Raw genomic sequence first — 16,132 nt, 5'->3', positions numbered from 1 at the left:
TCTTGTCATATTCTTCTGGTAGACCTACGTACGATCCTTAGGTTGCCTATAAGCATCCTGTCTTCAAGATCCATATATTTTGCTTGCATAGTGAGCGTATATTCCTTTAATGTAATTGTTTTTTGCTTCTCCTCTTCTAGATTGTGCTTCACTTCTGTGTATTTACATACCTTATCTATTTTTCTCTCTTTTGTTCCTTTGGTGAGAATTGCCATTGCAGATTCAAGTTTTTTTATTCTGCCCCTTATTTTTGCTGTGCAGGCCATAGATTCTGTTTACATCATTCTTATTTCTTTTATAAACCACTCAGGAGTAGCATGTTGTGGTTCTGTGTTCTCCAATTCCACAAGTCCTCTGTTTCAAGTGTTGGATCATTGTCCTTCATTTTGTAGTTGTATTGAAATTGTAGATTTAGCTGAGCCTAGGTTGCAGAAAAAATATACAAAAAAGGCAGGAAGTTTCCTGAGCTTCCCCCAATTTCCCTCAAAACAACTTTAATTCATACCTCAAAATGAATTCTGAAGTAACAGAACCCACAAAAGGATGGAGTGAAACAAATTTCCAGACCAAGATAACTTATAAGAACTACAAGAAAGGTCTATCTGGGGACAGCTAGGTAGCGCAGTGGATAGAGCACTGGCCCTGAAGTCAGGAGGACCTGAGTTCAAATCTGGCCTCAGACCAAACACTTGATACTAGCTGTGTGACCCTGGGCAAGTCACTTAACCCCAATTGACTGAAAAAAAAAAAAAGGTCTGTCTCACTTGGGTAAATGGGGAGTGCAACCCAGCACAGGTGGCGTCTAGGCAAGCCAGCGAGAGGCCCCTAGTCCCAGAATAGATCAGCAACCTAGGCCCTATAAGCCCCTGTGGCCTTGGTTCAGCAGGCCAGTGGCACAGCAGATCAGGTGTGAGGCCTCCAGCCCAGGTGCAGCAGGCTAGTGGCCAGGCCTGGCAGGTCTGGAGGCTCCAATGCAGCAGGCACAACTAGGCCAGACAACTCCAGCACACCAGGCAAGTTGCCAGCCCTGGAGCACCTGGCATAACATGTGAACTGCCAGCACCAGAGGCCCCAGAGCAACAAGCCAGTGACCAAGCCCCTGGAACCCAATCACTCTGCATAAGAAGCTTGGGACAGTGACCTCTATACTCTAGGAGCAGAGCTCAACTTTAAAAATCATGAAATAGGCTGGAAAATGAGCAAAAAACAAACAAAAAAGCCCTGACCATAGAGAACTTCTATGATGACAGGGAAGATCAAAATACAAATTCAGAAAAGGAAACAGTATTAAAATGGCTATATGCAAAGCCTTAAAGAGAAATATGAATTGGTCTCAGGCCCAAAAAGTCCCCCTAGAAGAGCTAAAAAAGGATTTTAAAAATCAAATAAGAGAGGTAGAAGGAAAATTGGGAAAAGAAATGAGAGCTATGCAAGAGAATCAAGAAAAAAAGAATCAATAGCTCGATAAAAGAACCACAAAAAAATGGAAATAGATGTATAGAAGTCCACTGAAGAAAACAATTCCTTAAAAAGTAGAATTGGCCAAATGGAAAGGGAGGTACAAAAGCTAACTGAACCCCGATTGCCTCACCAAAAAAAAAAAAAAAAGAATAAAAAAAATTATTGGAGTACCTGAAAGCCATGATCAAAAAAAAAAAAAAAAAAGATCTTGGACAGCATCTTTTAAGAAATCACCAAGGAAAACCACCCTGGTATCTGAGAACCAGAGGGTAAAATAGTAATTGAGAGAATCCACCAATCACCTCCTGAAAGAGATCCCAAAATGAAAACTCCAAGGAATATTATAGCAAAATTCCAGAACTCTCAAGTCAAGGAGAAAATACTGCAAGCAGCCAGAAAGAAATAATTCAAATATTAAGGAGTCATAGGCAGGATTAGACAGGTTTTAGCAGTTTCTGTATTAAAGGATGAGAGGGCTTGGAATATGATATTCCAGAAGGCAAAGGAACTTGGATTACAACCAAGAATCAATTACCCAGTAAAAGTGAGCATAATCTTTCAGGAGAAAAAAAATGGATTTTCAATGAAATAGGGGACTTTCAAACATTCCTGATGAAAAGACCAGAGCTAAACAGAAAATTCCATTCTCAAATACAAGACTCAAGAGAAGCATAAAAAGGTAAACAGGAAACAAAAAAACATAAGTTATTCAATAAGGTTAAACTGTTCACATCCCTATATAGATTTGCCTCCTTTGCCCACAGGCACAGGACAGAGGCTCAGGTATATGTGGGGATGTATAAATTGATCCAAAGGCCAGATCTTCTGGGTCTCTGCCCTCATATCTGATTATCGCTGGGAAGATTCATAGGAATTAAGTTGGAGGGAGACCTTAAGGGCAATCAATCATTGGGGTGTCCCCCCTCCCACTCCCCTTCTTCATTTACTACAGGGGCACTATGATTAGGAAAGTTTGCTAACCTCACATACATAGATTAGATGAAATTTGCTAAGCAGATAGTTTGCTAACCTTGTATTCGTAGCCATAAATGTAGATGATCAAGGCATTTGTTGGGTACATAGGAACTTTCTGGTATATAGGAAAGCCAATCAGTTGTCACACATCTATCAGCTAGGACATAGGAATAGACTAGTCCTTATAGAACCCCTTCTCTAGAAAGCAATCAATGTGCAAATGGCCTGGGCCAGGAGACTGATAAAAGTGAAACTGAATCTAAATACATCCCCAGGGAATGAGGAGTACCATGCTTTAACCTTTAGGAAACTGCTACCTTGTCAAAGAAGAGAAGTTAATCCAGAGATAATCCAATTATCTTCCTGCTTGCTACATATGGAATCATACACTCAAGGATGTACTTGACTACCTCAAGAGCTGGCAACTCTCTGATAGCTCTAGAATTCAGGCTATTAATCAATGTGGCCAAAGATAGCTTCTCTATCACAAATAATTGAAGGAAAGAGTACTCAGAAGGGACAGCAGGAGACATTAGAAGTCCCTTCGCTATCCAGCTAGTGACCATGATAATGTCACTAATGTCATGCTAATGTATGGTGTCCCAGGAATAATGAACGAGGACATTACCACCATATCAAGACGTCAAGTGTGTAATAGATCATAAGTAAAAACATTGAATTTCTATTTAATGAACATTACATACTCTATATAGTGCACTTTATTTTATCTTGTTATGAATGTCATATACTCTGGGGTAATTTTTAGGCATTAAATTTTTCTTGGCTGGGGAGGAGCTAATATGGGGCAGTGTAGCTTGGACACATCTCTTTGCCTTTTCTTTCCTTTTTGAGGCCACATACTGCAAGATTTCAGTATGAAGCTCTTTTTCCCCTCTCTATTTTGGTCACTCTTTCTTCCTGTGAGGTCCTTCTTGCTGAGTATTCTTGCTGAACATTCCCAACAGCATGGCCACCATCAGCAGAACCACCAGCTTTTACCCCAGCCCCAATAACTGGTCCTAAGGGTGTTTGCTTCTCTTCAATTTTGTTATTGTTATTTGTCCTTTTCAATTTTAGGAACTGGAGTTGAATCTCCATAGGATGCACGATTTCAAGCCATGAAGACCTTGGAGCCAAGATTGCAAGAGGGATAGTACTACCAGCCAACCCAGTATGGAAGCCTTGAGAAGCCAGAGTACCTGGGACTCAAGCCTCGGCAAGGTTTTGGACTAGGAACTGGGGTTATGCTCTATGGGAACTGAGCTAAGCTATGAACCTAATCTCCTTCCTCTCTCCAGAGATGGGCTGGTACAAGGCAGGGGAAGGTTATGCCTCCTACATATGGGGGAGACTAAGTTTGTATATTTGTGATTATACCTTCTGAAGTAAATATTTCTTTGTAAAAAAAAAAGGTTGTATGAGTTGTGGCTAAGTCCAGGTCTTCCATATCATTGCAAAACAATAAAAACTGTACCAAATAAAATAAAACAACAACAATAAAACAATAGGGCAAAGGAAAGAATTGTCACAAGGAAACACTTGCAGAAATATGGTTGATTAGTAGTTATCCTCTATACTTGAAGAGGATCAAAATGATGTCACTATGTTGGGGTCAAGTTACACTGTGTCCAACTCTGACTGATCAGACCAATATGAGCTTGGAAGGTTCTACCACAAGTTGGGCACAAATAGTCCATGTGAACATTTGGAGTGGAGATGTTTCTAAATCTGTGCATATCAAATTTCTTTTGAGCTACTTCAATTTTGCTTTGCTCACAAAGCGCAGTAACTTCTTTGATATGGGCATGCTATGCTGGGCAGTCCTGTGTCAGTGTCTCCTTATGTCTCACAATTGATTTTAAAGTTCTTCAGAGAGACCTTAAGAGTGTCCTGGTATCACTTCTTCTGACCTCTGTTTGAGCACTTGCCTTGTGTGAGTTCCCCAAAAAATAATCTTTTAGGCAAATGTATGTTTGGCATTTGAATGCTCTCTGGAGTAGAGTTTGAAAGCTTGGCAGTTCAGCTTGAGAAAGGACTTCAGTGTTCTTTATCATGTCTTGCCATATGATCTTCAGAATCTTCCTAAGACAATTCAAATAGAAGCTATTCCATTTCTTTGCATAGTGCTGATGATATGCTATCCAGGTTTCACTGGCATGCAAGAATGAAGTCAGCACAACAGCTCTGTTGACCTTCTGTTTAGTAAGCAGTATAATACCCCTTCTCTTCCACACCGGCATGCAAGAATGAAGTCAGCACAACAGCTCTGTTGACCTTCTGTTTAGTAAGCAGTATAATACCCCTTCTCTTCCACACTTTCCTTCAGAGCTTCCCAAACACTGAACTAGCTCTGGCAATGTGTGTATAAACCTCATCATCTATGTGTACATCCTTGGAAAGCTTATTGCCAAGGTAAGTAAACTTAAAATATTCAAAATTTTTCCATTTGCTGTAACCAATAGTTTCACATATGGATGGTACAGTGCTGGTTGGTGGAGTTTTCTTGGCACTAATTGTTAGGCCAAAATTAGCACAAGCAGCAGAAAATTGATCCATACTTTGTGGCATCTCAGCCCCAGAGGCTGCATTGAGTGCACAATCATCTGCAAACAAAAAGTCACACATCAACTCTCCTTCCACTTTAGTTTTGGTTTGTAGCTTTTTCAAGTTAAATTGTTGTTGGTCCTTCATTCTTGAAGATTGAAGAGGACCTATGACATTAAAAGGGTAATATCTTGACTTGATCAGCTCAAAATCATCAGCCTCACTCTCTCCTCCTGAGTCGTCAGAATCCAGAGCCAAGACAAAAGTCAAGATGACTGGCAATGGCCCTTTCAAGTTAAATAATTTACCATCAGAGGGGTAGCTGACCTTGCTTTTGTCCTCCTGGAAGGGTTCTGATAACACCACTGAAAACATACTTAAAAGCATGGGAACAAGCACAAAACCCTGCTTTACTCCACTGGTGATTGGAAAAGCATAGAGCATTGTCCATTATCCAGAACCTGTGCAAGCTTGCTTTCGTGAAACTGACATACAATACTGATGAACTTCTCAATGCAACCAAATTTTGCTATGATCTTTCACAAACTCTCATGACTGACAATATCAAAGACCTTGTCAGACCAACAAACATTGTGTACAGACCTCTTTTCTGTTCCTGGCATTTCTAGTAGATGGACCAAAGAAATGAATAAACAACAACAAAATAATTTTTATCACAATGAAGAAACACTATGGGATAAAAGAGAGTAAGGAAAAGTCTCTAGAAGAAATGAATAATACTTCAATAATGATTACTAGACCTTCACAAATGAGAATGGAATTTCGCAAAACTGAGTGACTGAGCAGTTTAATAAAACTAAGGGAAATATAAGGGGAAAAAAAGAGTTTTTAAAGAAATATTTAAAGAGGAAAAAAGTGATCATATAGAAAGAGGAAATTTTTAATTAAGTCACAGACAGTCCGTAAAAGACATTGCAGATGGAACAAAAGAGAACTACAGAGATTGAACAAAACATTTTAGGGAAAATCTGTTTTGAAAGCAAAATTAGAATACTTGTATCAACCATTCAAAGAGTATAATTTTGAACATAGAGGTTGATGAGACAAGCTGAGAATCACTGGGTGCCAAAAATATATACAATGAAACCAAGTATTTGAATACTGTATTTCAGGAAAATTTCCCCAAAGTATTAAAATTAGAGGGGCAGACTACAGCTAAATAAAATCCACAAGACACCATCAAATGGGAGTACAAGTTCAACTCACCCAAAAATGTAGTTACCAAGCTCCAGAGTTTTAGCATTAGAGAGACCCTTGCAAATTAAAAAAGAAGGCAATTCATATATAAAACAAAGTCAGCTTGAATCTCTCAGAACTAGTCATTTTCAATGATTACAAATGAAAGAAAAATTTGTAATATGACATAGTAAAAATCAAAATAAAATGGCTAATACCAAGAATGTTATTCTGCAAAGTTAAGCATATTTTTAAATAAAAAAAAAAGACTTTAGGCCAAATAAAGAACTTTTAATTGTTCCTCTTGAGAAAAAGAGATATAAGCAGTTTCTGTGAAATTAAAGCTCAGCAGACAAAATAAACTTAATACAAGTCCATGTACTATGGAAAGGCCAGCTGATCACTCATTGTTAACATGCTAAGAGGAGACAAGACTACTGTTCTTTAGAAGTCCTATCTTATCTAAGGGTGAAGAGGGAACAAAGAGAGAACAACTTTGGGCTAATCAATGAAGGGCAATTAGAAAGAACTATCCGCTTGTTCGATTATTATAGATCTTGTTTATAAGGTTCTGCAGTGTTCTGGGTCTTTATGCAATTAGTGCATCATCATCTGCAAAAACGAGCATCTAAAAATTCTAACCACCAGCAGGGAATCCAATTGTAACTTGGATTCTACACTAGATCTCCTCGATGACAGCTGCAAACACATTTGGGAAACATGACAGGATTCCTTTCAAGGAATCCTATATAATTTTGATATATCTATAGCAGATTGCTTGTAGGAATAGAGTTTTTAAGGCAGCATTTTTTTCTACCAATTTAAATGTCTTTTATATAATCAACAAAAAAATAAACTCAGTGGGATCTTGCACTTCCTATAACTTTCAGTCAATTACAAAATTGTAAAGATGTGGTCTACTATGAAATATAGCTTGTAAAAGTTTGCCTGTTTGGGGATACTATTGATATTTGTGTAAATTATTCTGATAAAAAGTTTATATAAATGGAAAAGTAGGCACCTGGATTTGTGGTTAATGATGTCTTCTAGGTCACTTTTTTGTAATAATAAAATACGAGATTTTTCTCATGCCTTGATGATTTTCCCTCTTTCAGATCCCTTGAGAATAAATCTCCCAATGGCTTCAAAACTATGTTGCCTCCACCATGGATTTCTTTTTGTATACTTCAATTAGTCCAGATGCTTTTCCCATTTTTGTTTTATTCAATGCTATTTTCACTTCCCCAAGAAGCACAGCTGACTCTACGATGCTATAGTCCAAATGTGGTAACTCAAATGTCCTAGTGATAAAATGAATTATTTAAAACAAAAAAACCCAAAACGAAACAACTTTGTACATCTTTTGTATTTGTCCTCTTTCTAGTTTCATCCTTAATTGCTCTCATGATGAATTTTCTTATTCTAATTTCTTATCTAATTTTCTTTGAAGCCAAACTTAAACTTATTTTTTCCCCTTGCTATCTTCCACTAACCTCTAGAAAATTTTACAAATGAGTTAGTATTTTAAACTGGTGTTATCCATGTCCACTATATTTCTCTGCTTGTTAAAGAGATCAAATGTTTACTGACTAAGGTAGTTTGGGGGTTTTTTTGGTATCTCCATTATGGAATTTGTTTATATCAATTGGACTTTATATAAAATTATTTGAAGTATTGATGACCTTTCCTCTGATCTCTTCTTTTTTTATGACCTATAACTCTTTTAAATAAATAGGTTTGGCATGATTTTAATGGAATGTCATCTCTTTTTCTCAAATTTTACTAACTTTGTATTAATTTTGATCTTCATTCTAACAATTTGGTAGTTTGACTATACATAAATAACAGTTTCAGTAATGGTTGTCATATCAGTTTCACGTCACTTACTATCTGTGAAAGTATAATACATTTCATTAGTAGGTGGCATTATAAAGTATTCCCCATGTATGGTGCCTTTTAATTATTTTCTTAGAAAGTATTCTTAATTTATAAGAGGAAAACTCCTATGTAAGTTGTTAAGTCTTTGGCCATCCTTAGTGCCTTTTCCTGAATAATATTTCATAACAAATTTCAATGCTTCCTTTTCACTTTTGTTTTTAAATGTGCAACTGCTATCTTTTGTTTTTACATCATCTACGTTTCCCTCTGTATTCTTCCCACTCCCCCCTCAGAGAGCCATCTCTTATAATGGAGATTTTGAAGAATGAGAGAGAGACAGAGACAGAGACACAGACACAGAGACACAGAGAAAGATAGACAGAGAGACAGAGAGATACAGAGATAGGAAAAAAATCAGCAAAATCAATCAATACATTGAAAAAAACTGGCATTATATGAAGTGTTCCAGATCCATGGCAAGCCTGCCTTCCCCAAAACTCTGCAAAGGAGCCGGGGGACAGGATCTTCTTCTTTTTTTGTTTTTAGGCAATTGGGGTTAAGTGACTTGCCCAGGGTCACACAGCTAGTAAGTGTCAAGTGATTGGTGTGAGGTTGGATATGAACTCAGGTCCTCCTGACTTTAGGGATGGTGCTCTATCCACTGTACCACCTAGCTGCCCCGAGGTTCTTCTTCTTTGAGGCCAAGTTTGTTCATTATAGTTTCACAATATTCTTTTTCAATTGTTTTGTGGTTGTTCTTTATTTCTTTTACATTGTTGTAGTCATTGTTTTCTTGACTTCTGTGCTCCTACTTCACTTTTCATTAGTTCATATAAATCTTTCACTTCTCTGAGTTCATCATAATCATTGTTTCTTATAGTACAGTAACATTCATGTACCATAATTTGTTTATCCATTCTACAACTGATAATCATTTATTTTGCAGTTCAATGCTACTACAAAAAAGTGTCACTATAAATATTTTGGTGAACATAGTTACTTTTTATTGATGACCTCCTTGGAATATATACTTAACAGTGAAATCTCTAAGTCAAAGGGCATGTATAATTTAGCCACTTTATTAGAATAATTCCAAACTGCTTTCCATAATGGTTGTACTAATTCACAGCTTCAACAATATATTCTTATGCTTGTCTTTCCAAACCCTTCAATATTGCCTATTCCCACCTTTTGTTACTTTTACTAATTTACTGGATGTGAGGCATAATGCCTACCTTTTCAATAAAGTAAGTATCAAAATTATATTCCTTCAATTCAGAGAATCTTACCAAGTTCTTCTCAATCTTTATCTCCCAATGCTCTGCAACAGATATTAGTGCATAAATTGCAATTATTTTTATGGTTATCTTTTTTAAGTATTTATCATGAATAATGCAATAAGAAATGACTAAATGTCCCACAAAATGATTTTTTTATTGCCTTTGGTTGCATGATAAAGTTAACTCTTCCAACTCCTTTTTCCCTCTTTTCATAGAGAACCTGAAGTCACTTTCTATTTAGCTGAATCTTCTTTTTGTCTTCTGGTTTTGTTTATGTAATACTGACTACCTTGGCTCCCATTGCCTAAAAGCCAGGTATACTAATTTCACCCCCCTCTCAGGGATCCCAGTACACTTAAGGGAAACTAGGGGTTGTCTAGACTCTCTGAAAATGGCTGGCCCTCACCCATTGTTTTTCCTCAACTGTTGGGGGGGGAAAGGTCCCTTGCATCCCAATTCCATTTGACCACCAACAATTGAATTAGCTTTTACAAAGCAATGTTTACTTTAAAAGGTATAACAACAAATATGCAAATAGCTTAGCTCACTTTCTATACTTCCTCAGTTCCAGCCCAAAACTCCCACTGGGGTTAAGTCTCAAAAATCCTGGCTTCTCCAGGCTTTCCTACTGGGCTGCAACATTTCACTTGGAATTGTGACTCCAAAGTGCTATAGCTCCAATTCTTACATCCAGTGGGGACCATTGCCCTGCATCTAAAACAGAGGACAAATGAAACAGAACAGAAACTAACACCCCTAGGTCCATTTCTTGGAGTTGGAGCAGAATGAGAGGGGGAGGAATCTTTTCTCACAGTTCAGTTTATGTCACCTGTACTATGGATGAATTGTAATCATCACCCTTTTGGATTCAGTAGGAAAGATAACACAGTTATCTACATCCAGAGAAAGTACCATGGTGTCTGAATGCAGATGGAAGCATACTATTTGCTCTCCTTTCCTTTGTTGTTTTGTTTTACTGCTTCATTCTAGTGGTTCCTCCCATTAGTTCTAATTGTTCTTTACATTAAGACTAATGGGAAAATAAGCTTAATATGAGTGTGTAAGTAGAGCCTATATTAGATTGCATGCCATCTTGGGGGGGATGAGAAAATTTAAAACTCAAAATCTTATGGAGGTGAATGTTGAAAACTAAAAATAAATAAATTTTTTTTTTTAAAAGATAACACAGGAAAGAGGGAAACTGTCTCAGTTTCGTCAGTGGTTATGCAGACAAAAGGAGTCCACTCTCACATACGTGGTTGGAAAAGGCAGGATGCAGAGTATCTCCACGTTAGGAGATCTGGGCACATGCAAGTCAAGTCCCCTTAAAATTATATTAACAATGTCAAAATTGTCATGATTCAATTTCTCCAGTATTATATACACTCAGGGGTGTGCTGGAGCCAGCCTATATCAGTTTGGGAGAAGCCACTGTTAAATTTTCAGTGTGAATATTTGCACCTTGGAACTGCTAAAAATCAAGGCTTGGTTTATTGTTTTGTTGATTTCTAGACTTAAGAAAGTGATAGAGAAAACGTTAATAATGAAGATTAAGTGCAAAAAGTGTATCACATGAATATTCATATTTTTCCCAAAGAGCTAGTTGTTAAACAATATTATACAATTCCTATACATATTGGAAAAGGTTCTCTTAGTTAGACCACGAACAGCTTAAGTTAATGTTTATAGACATCTATCATTTCCCTCTAAAGTCTTTTCCTCTCAGTTCAATAAAAGAAAAACACTGTATTATGTGATTTATTACTGTATTTGCGAATAATAATATATATTCCAGGAGAAATATTTTTCATTTGCTTATGTAAACTCAATAAGGAAAAAAATAAAATACAAATCTCTTATCATGCAGCAAATGTCTTTTATCATTTCATTCATAAGCACGTCATAGCTACCTACCTCAAACATCCTGAGAAATTCAATTTTCCCAACCAACCCACCAAAATCAAACAATGCAACACAAAAAAGGTTCAGAAGCTCACGGGGGAGAAGGATTTGGAAGGGGAATAGTGGTGGTGGTAAGTGGTGGTATAAATACTACCTTCCTCTTTTTTTCTTGCATGTAAATATTCCTTATACATTTTAATCTGACATCAGAGAAGCTGCATAAATCCATCACATGAGAATCTGCTCAAAGAACAGGGGATGTTTAACTGGAGAAGAGAAGACTCGGGCTGATACAATAGCCATCTATAAGTATTTGAAGGGCTGTTATGTGAAAGAGGGATTAGACTTGCTCTCTTTAGCCCTAGAAGTCAGAACAAGGGGCAATAAATGAGTAGAAGTTGCAAACAGGTAAATGTAGGCTTGCTGTCAAGAAACACATCCTAACAATTAGAGCTATCCAAAAGTGGAATTATTGTCTCAAGAGGGAATGGGTTTCCCCTTCTTAGAAGCCTTTAAACAGAGACTGGATGGCCACTTCTCAATAATATTATATTGGAGAATCCTTTTGTGTATGGGTCGGACTACATGGCCTCTGACATTCCTTCCAACTCTAAAATTCTGTGATTCCATAAATAAAGACAGTAGTTATATTTTTGACTTTTGACTTAGCTTGAAAGGCCCCAAATGTGTACTGACCTAGTAATGTATTAGACACTGTAGGTCTTAAGTTTAGCTCTTGTGTTCTTTAAGAATACCCTCTCTCTTAGCTCCTAACCTTAGCTGCTTGTAAGATAAAGCAGCCAGGTACTCCTTTCCCCAGCTATTATCTTGTTGCTTTCCCTTCTAGATGCTCTACAAGTCTCAGGAGGAACAAATCACCTAATGAAGCAGGGGACAGGTTGATTGGAACCCATCCCTGGCTTGGAAGTAGTTGATGAGCCTATTTGGGATGGTGGAGGATATATGTATTCCTTCTATTCATTAGATAGAGCTCCCATCCTATTAATTGATAACAGAAGATTTATGTTGCCTATCTGGCTGCTGAATGTGCCAGGCATAGGCCTGATGGAGAGTTAACACAGGGGCACCCATCACACAACAGGGCCTTCTTGGAGACCAACCGTTCAACAATACAGCAAGCGATGAGAACCATCTAGTACTGTCCTGATGAACTCTTCTTGCCTCAGAAAGCCTATAAGGGGTACAGCAAAGGAAAGTGGGTGGACTTGGCCTAGAGCAGTACCTCCATGTTGCTATGCCCATTCAGTATTAGTGGAGCACAGAGCATTCCTGAGAATGAAAAAAACTAAAGCCCAGGGATGACTATTGCTGAAAGGGGCTGCCACTTAAAGGTGAGCAAGAACCAGATCACAGGGCTGGAAATTTCTACTACATCCTGTATATCTTTCAATAAATAACTAGCCCAGTGGTTCATACAGAGTCATTTCCAGCACTTTGTTACTGTAGCACCAATAGGATGGTCATCAGGTTAATACGATGAATATCAGTTCTATTTTACCTATGGTCAGGAACATGATTTCTGAAAAACTCATTGTATTAAAAAGTGTAACAATAAAATCATTTTGATTACTCTCCCAAGTTTGTTATACAATGAAATGTTTACCAAGGACTCAGGTGGTATGTTTATTGACTCTGCAGATGACACAAAGCTAGAAGGAATAGTTAGCACATTAGAGGATACAATTATGTTCTAAAAAGATCTTGACAGGCAAGACTAATGAGTAGAATCTTTAAAAATTAACTGTAATGGGATAAATAGAAAAATTATACAATTTGGAGAAGACAGGATTTAAGGGAAACATGCTAGCTGTTTTTATATGTCTTCCATAAAAAGGACTGTTTTATGGAAGAAGGATCAGGCTTTTCACCACAACAGGCAGATATTGGAGCAATATGTGGAAGTTGTAGAGAACAGGGTTTGGCTGGATTTAAGTTTTTATTTTCTATCAATGAAAGCTACTCCAATGTAGAACAGGCTGACTTAGAGTGAATTATGCAATATTAGAGGTTTTTAAGCCAAGCCTGTATGGTCAAGGTTATTAGGGACATTATAGATATATTTCCTATTCATTTATAGATTGGAACAATTGACCTTAAGCCATGATGGCAAAGGGTTCATGAGTGTGAGTAGTGCCGTGGAAAAAGTTCTGCATTTGGAGTTAGAGGACCTGGGTTCAAATCTTGTCTTTGCTACTATCTATGTGGCCTTGAGCAAGTCATTTAACCTTGCTGATCTCATCTACAAAATGCAGTTGTACTTAGATGGCCTCTAAGGCCCCTTTATGGACCAAAACCTATGATCCTGTGACCTCTGAGGTTCCTTCCTTCCAACTTTGAGATTATATGATTCAGTATGACCCTGCCCTCATGCAATCCCTTTCTTCCTTCAAGATACAGCTCAAGTACCACTTTCAATGTGAAGTCTTTCCTAATCCCCCAACCATTAGTAACTTCTCTTCCAATGTACATTGTTAATGTAGGCCAAGCCTAAATCATATTCAAGGTTTAAAGATGCAATAAAGAACATAAAAACTACAATTAAATACCACTTTACTAAATAGGAGAATAAAAGAACCAGTTTAAAAGGATATGTTAAAACAACACTGAGATCCTCCTGAAGAACTGGCACAGGTAGGAAAACATTCTCAAGAAAGTAGCAGGAGGCAAGCTGAAATTTATAACACTAACTCTCTTGTGCCCTTTTATATAGTTAGGCAACAAGGAAACAAAATGACCTCTCTGCCTTTACAGGACCAGTCCAAGGTATTACTCCCATCTCCTACCCCTTAATACCAAGGTCCCTAAAATTTTCAATGGGACCTTCTACCACAAAAATAATATTAAAACAACCTTAATATAAACAGCAGTGTAAGAGAAGCTGAATACATAAAATATTATTTTTTAAAAAAACATAAAATAATGTAAAAAGGTCTTTAAAACAGTGAGGAAGTGAAATCAGATGAAATTCATAGAAGTTTTTCTGGGATAAAACAGTTGTGTTGGCCAGTACCAGCACCAGAACATCCAGGTCCACCAAACAGATGAGAAACCTCTGAAGCCAAGATACCCCATCATAGGTCTGGACTATCTGAATTAAAATAGCTAAGAGGTTATAGGTCACTTGCATACAACCTGTTCTGAGGCCCAAGTTGATACCGGCTACGTGCCTGCTACCCATTCAGTGTTCCCAGGTCCACCAGCCAAAACTTCTCCCCACCTAGGAGCCCCATTAGGATGATGGTAGGGCAAAAGGAATATCCTAACTAACCCTGCCCTCATGAAAGTTAGGCTAGTTTTTTCTAAAAGGTATTGAGATTATCCTTGAAATTTGTTTGGCTCAGAGGACTAAGGGATGAGGTTGTTGACATCACTTCTTGGCTGCCTAAATATAAAACAGCTGTGAAAAGCTAGCTTCACATGCTCTGCAATGCTTGACCTGTGGGGAAACTTTTAATGGATAATTCAGGTAAGGGAGCTTTGCTCAGCTGAATCAACTCAAGGGGTTCTCAATGTAGTCCTTATTGTATATCCTTCTACTATGGCTAAGCAAATCTTTTGTTAACTGCTGATTGATCTAGTTTTTCATTTTTTTCCATTATCAAAATAAATGTCCAGGGACTTAGCCTGAATCAGATCTAGTCTAGAACACACAATATTACATGTAATGCATGGAATTAGATGGTGCCTTTAATAACAAGATGTCCCCTTCCTTTATGAAGAATTCTCCTCCACTGTCATCCAGGGACTTAAAATCACCACCACAGGAGCCAAAGAGTCCCTTTTCCTCCGTAACCCCACTTTTGCTCCAAATCTTGGGTAGTTTCCTGTGGGACAGCCTTGTGAGATTGTCTGTCTGTCTTCTGTCTGTCTGTCTGTATGTGTGTGTGTGTGTGTGTGTGTGTGTGTGTTTGTGTGTGTGTGTGGAGAGGCAGCAGCAGGAAGTCATGACTCATTGGTTGAGCATAAAATGGAGAAGGGATTTTTTGTAAAGAAATTGCTGAGAGAAATACAAAGTTCCAGAAAGAATGTAAATTTTTGAATGGCAGACAGGAGATTTCCCTAAAGATACAGACTGGTGGGAAAGCCAGCTTTCAACATGTCCCTTGATTTCTAGGACCTGTACCCCTAGAGACTGCTGAGAGTAGAGTCCCCCCTCTTAACCTTAACTTCCCATCTTTCTCTTCCCTTGGTTGAACTGAGGTCATATCGCAGTTCAGAAGAACTCATTTATTCTGCTATACTACTTTAATCTAAATGAGCTCTCTGATTTCTGTTTACTGATTACTTTGATAAAGAGATCTAATAGCTATCTGTATGTATTTTCTATAACCAATATTTGGTAGGAGGGTGCTTAGCTGGTGAGAGTGAGCTAAGTGTTATTTTCCCCTTAAGAGAGACAAGGGGAAAAGTGCCTTTTATTTTGAATGTTTAAAAGAGAGAGCACTGACTCTTAGACTACAAATATTTGAGGTGTATTAGATATAATTGTGGACTGTGAGGTGGCCCAATGGATAAGAGTGTTCAACCTGAAGTCACGAAGACTCATCTTCCTGACATCAAATCCAGCCTCAGACACTTACTAGCTATGTGACCCTGGGCAAGTCACTTAACCCTGCTTGCCTCAGTTTCCTCATCTGTAAAATAAACTTTAAAAGGAAATGGCAAACCACTCCACTATCTTTGCCAAGAAAACCCTAAATGAGGTCATGAAGAGTTAGACATGACTGAACAACAACAATAGATATAATTGTAGTTTCAAATCCCTCTTGGGGATAGGAAAGCAAAAAGGTGATGCCTTGCCATACCTTGGCTAGATTCTTCCTGCATCACCTTCAGAAGGCTTTTGGCAATGTTGCCATAGACTTCCTCCAACT

Source organism: Vombatus ursinus, unplaced genomic scaffold (assembly GCF_900497805.2).
Source record: "Vombatus ursinus unplaced genomic scaffold, bare-nosed wombat genome assembly UNPS02014830.1, whole genome shotgun sequence".
NCBI lineage: Eukaryota > Metazoa > Chordata > Mammalia > Diprotodontia > Vombatidae > Vombatus > Vombatus ursinus.
Note: the sequence above shows the minus strand (reverse complement) of the source record.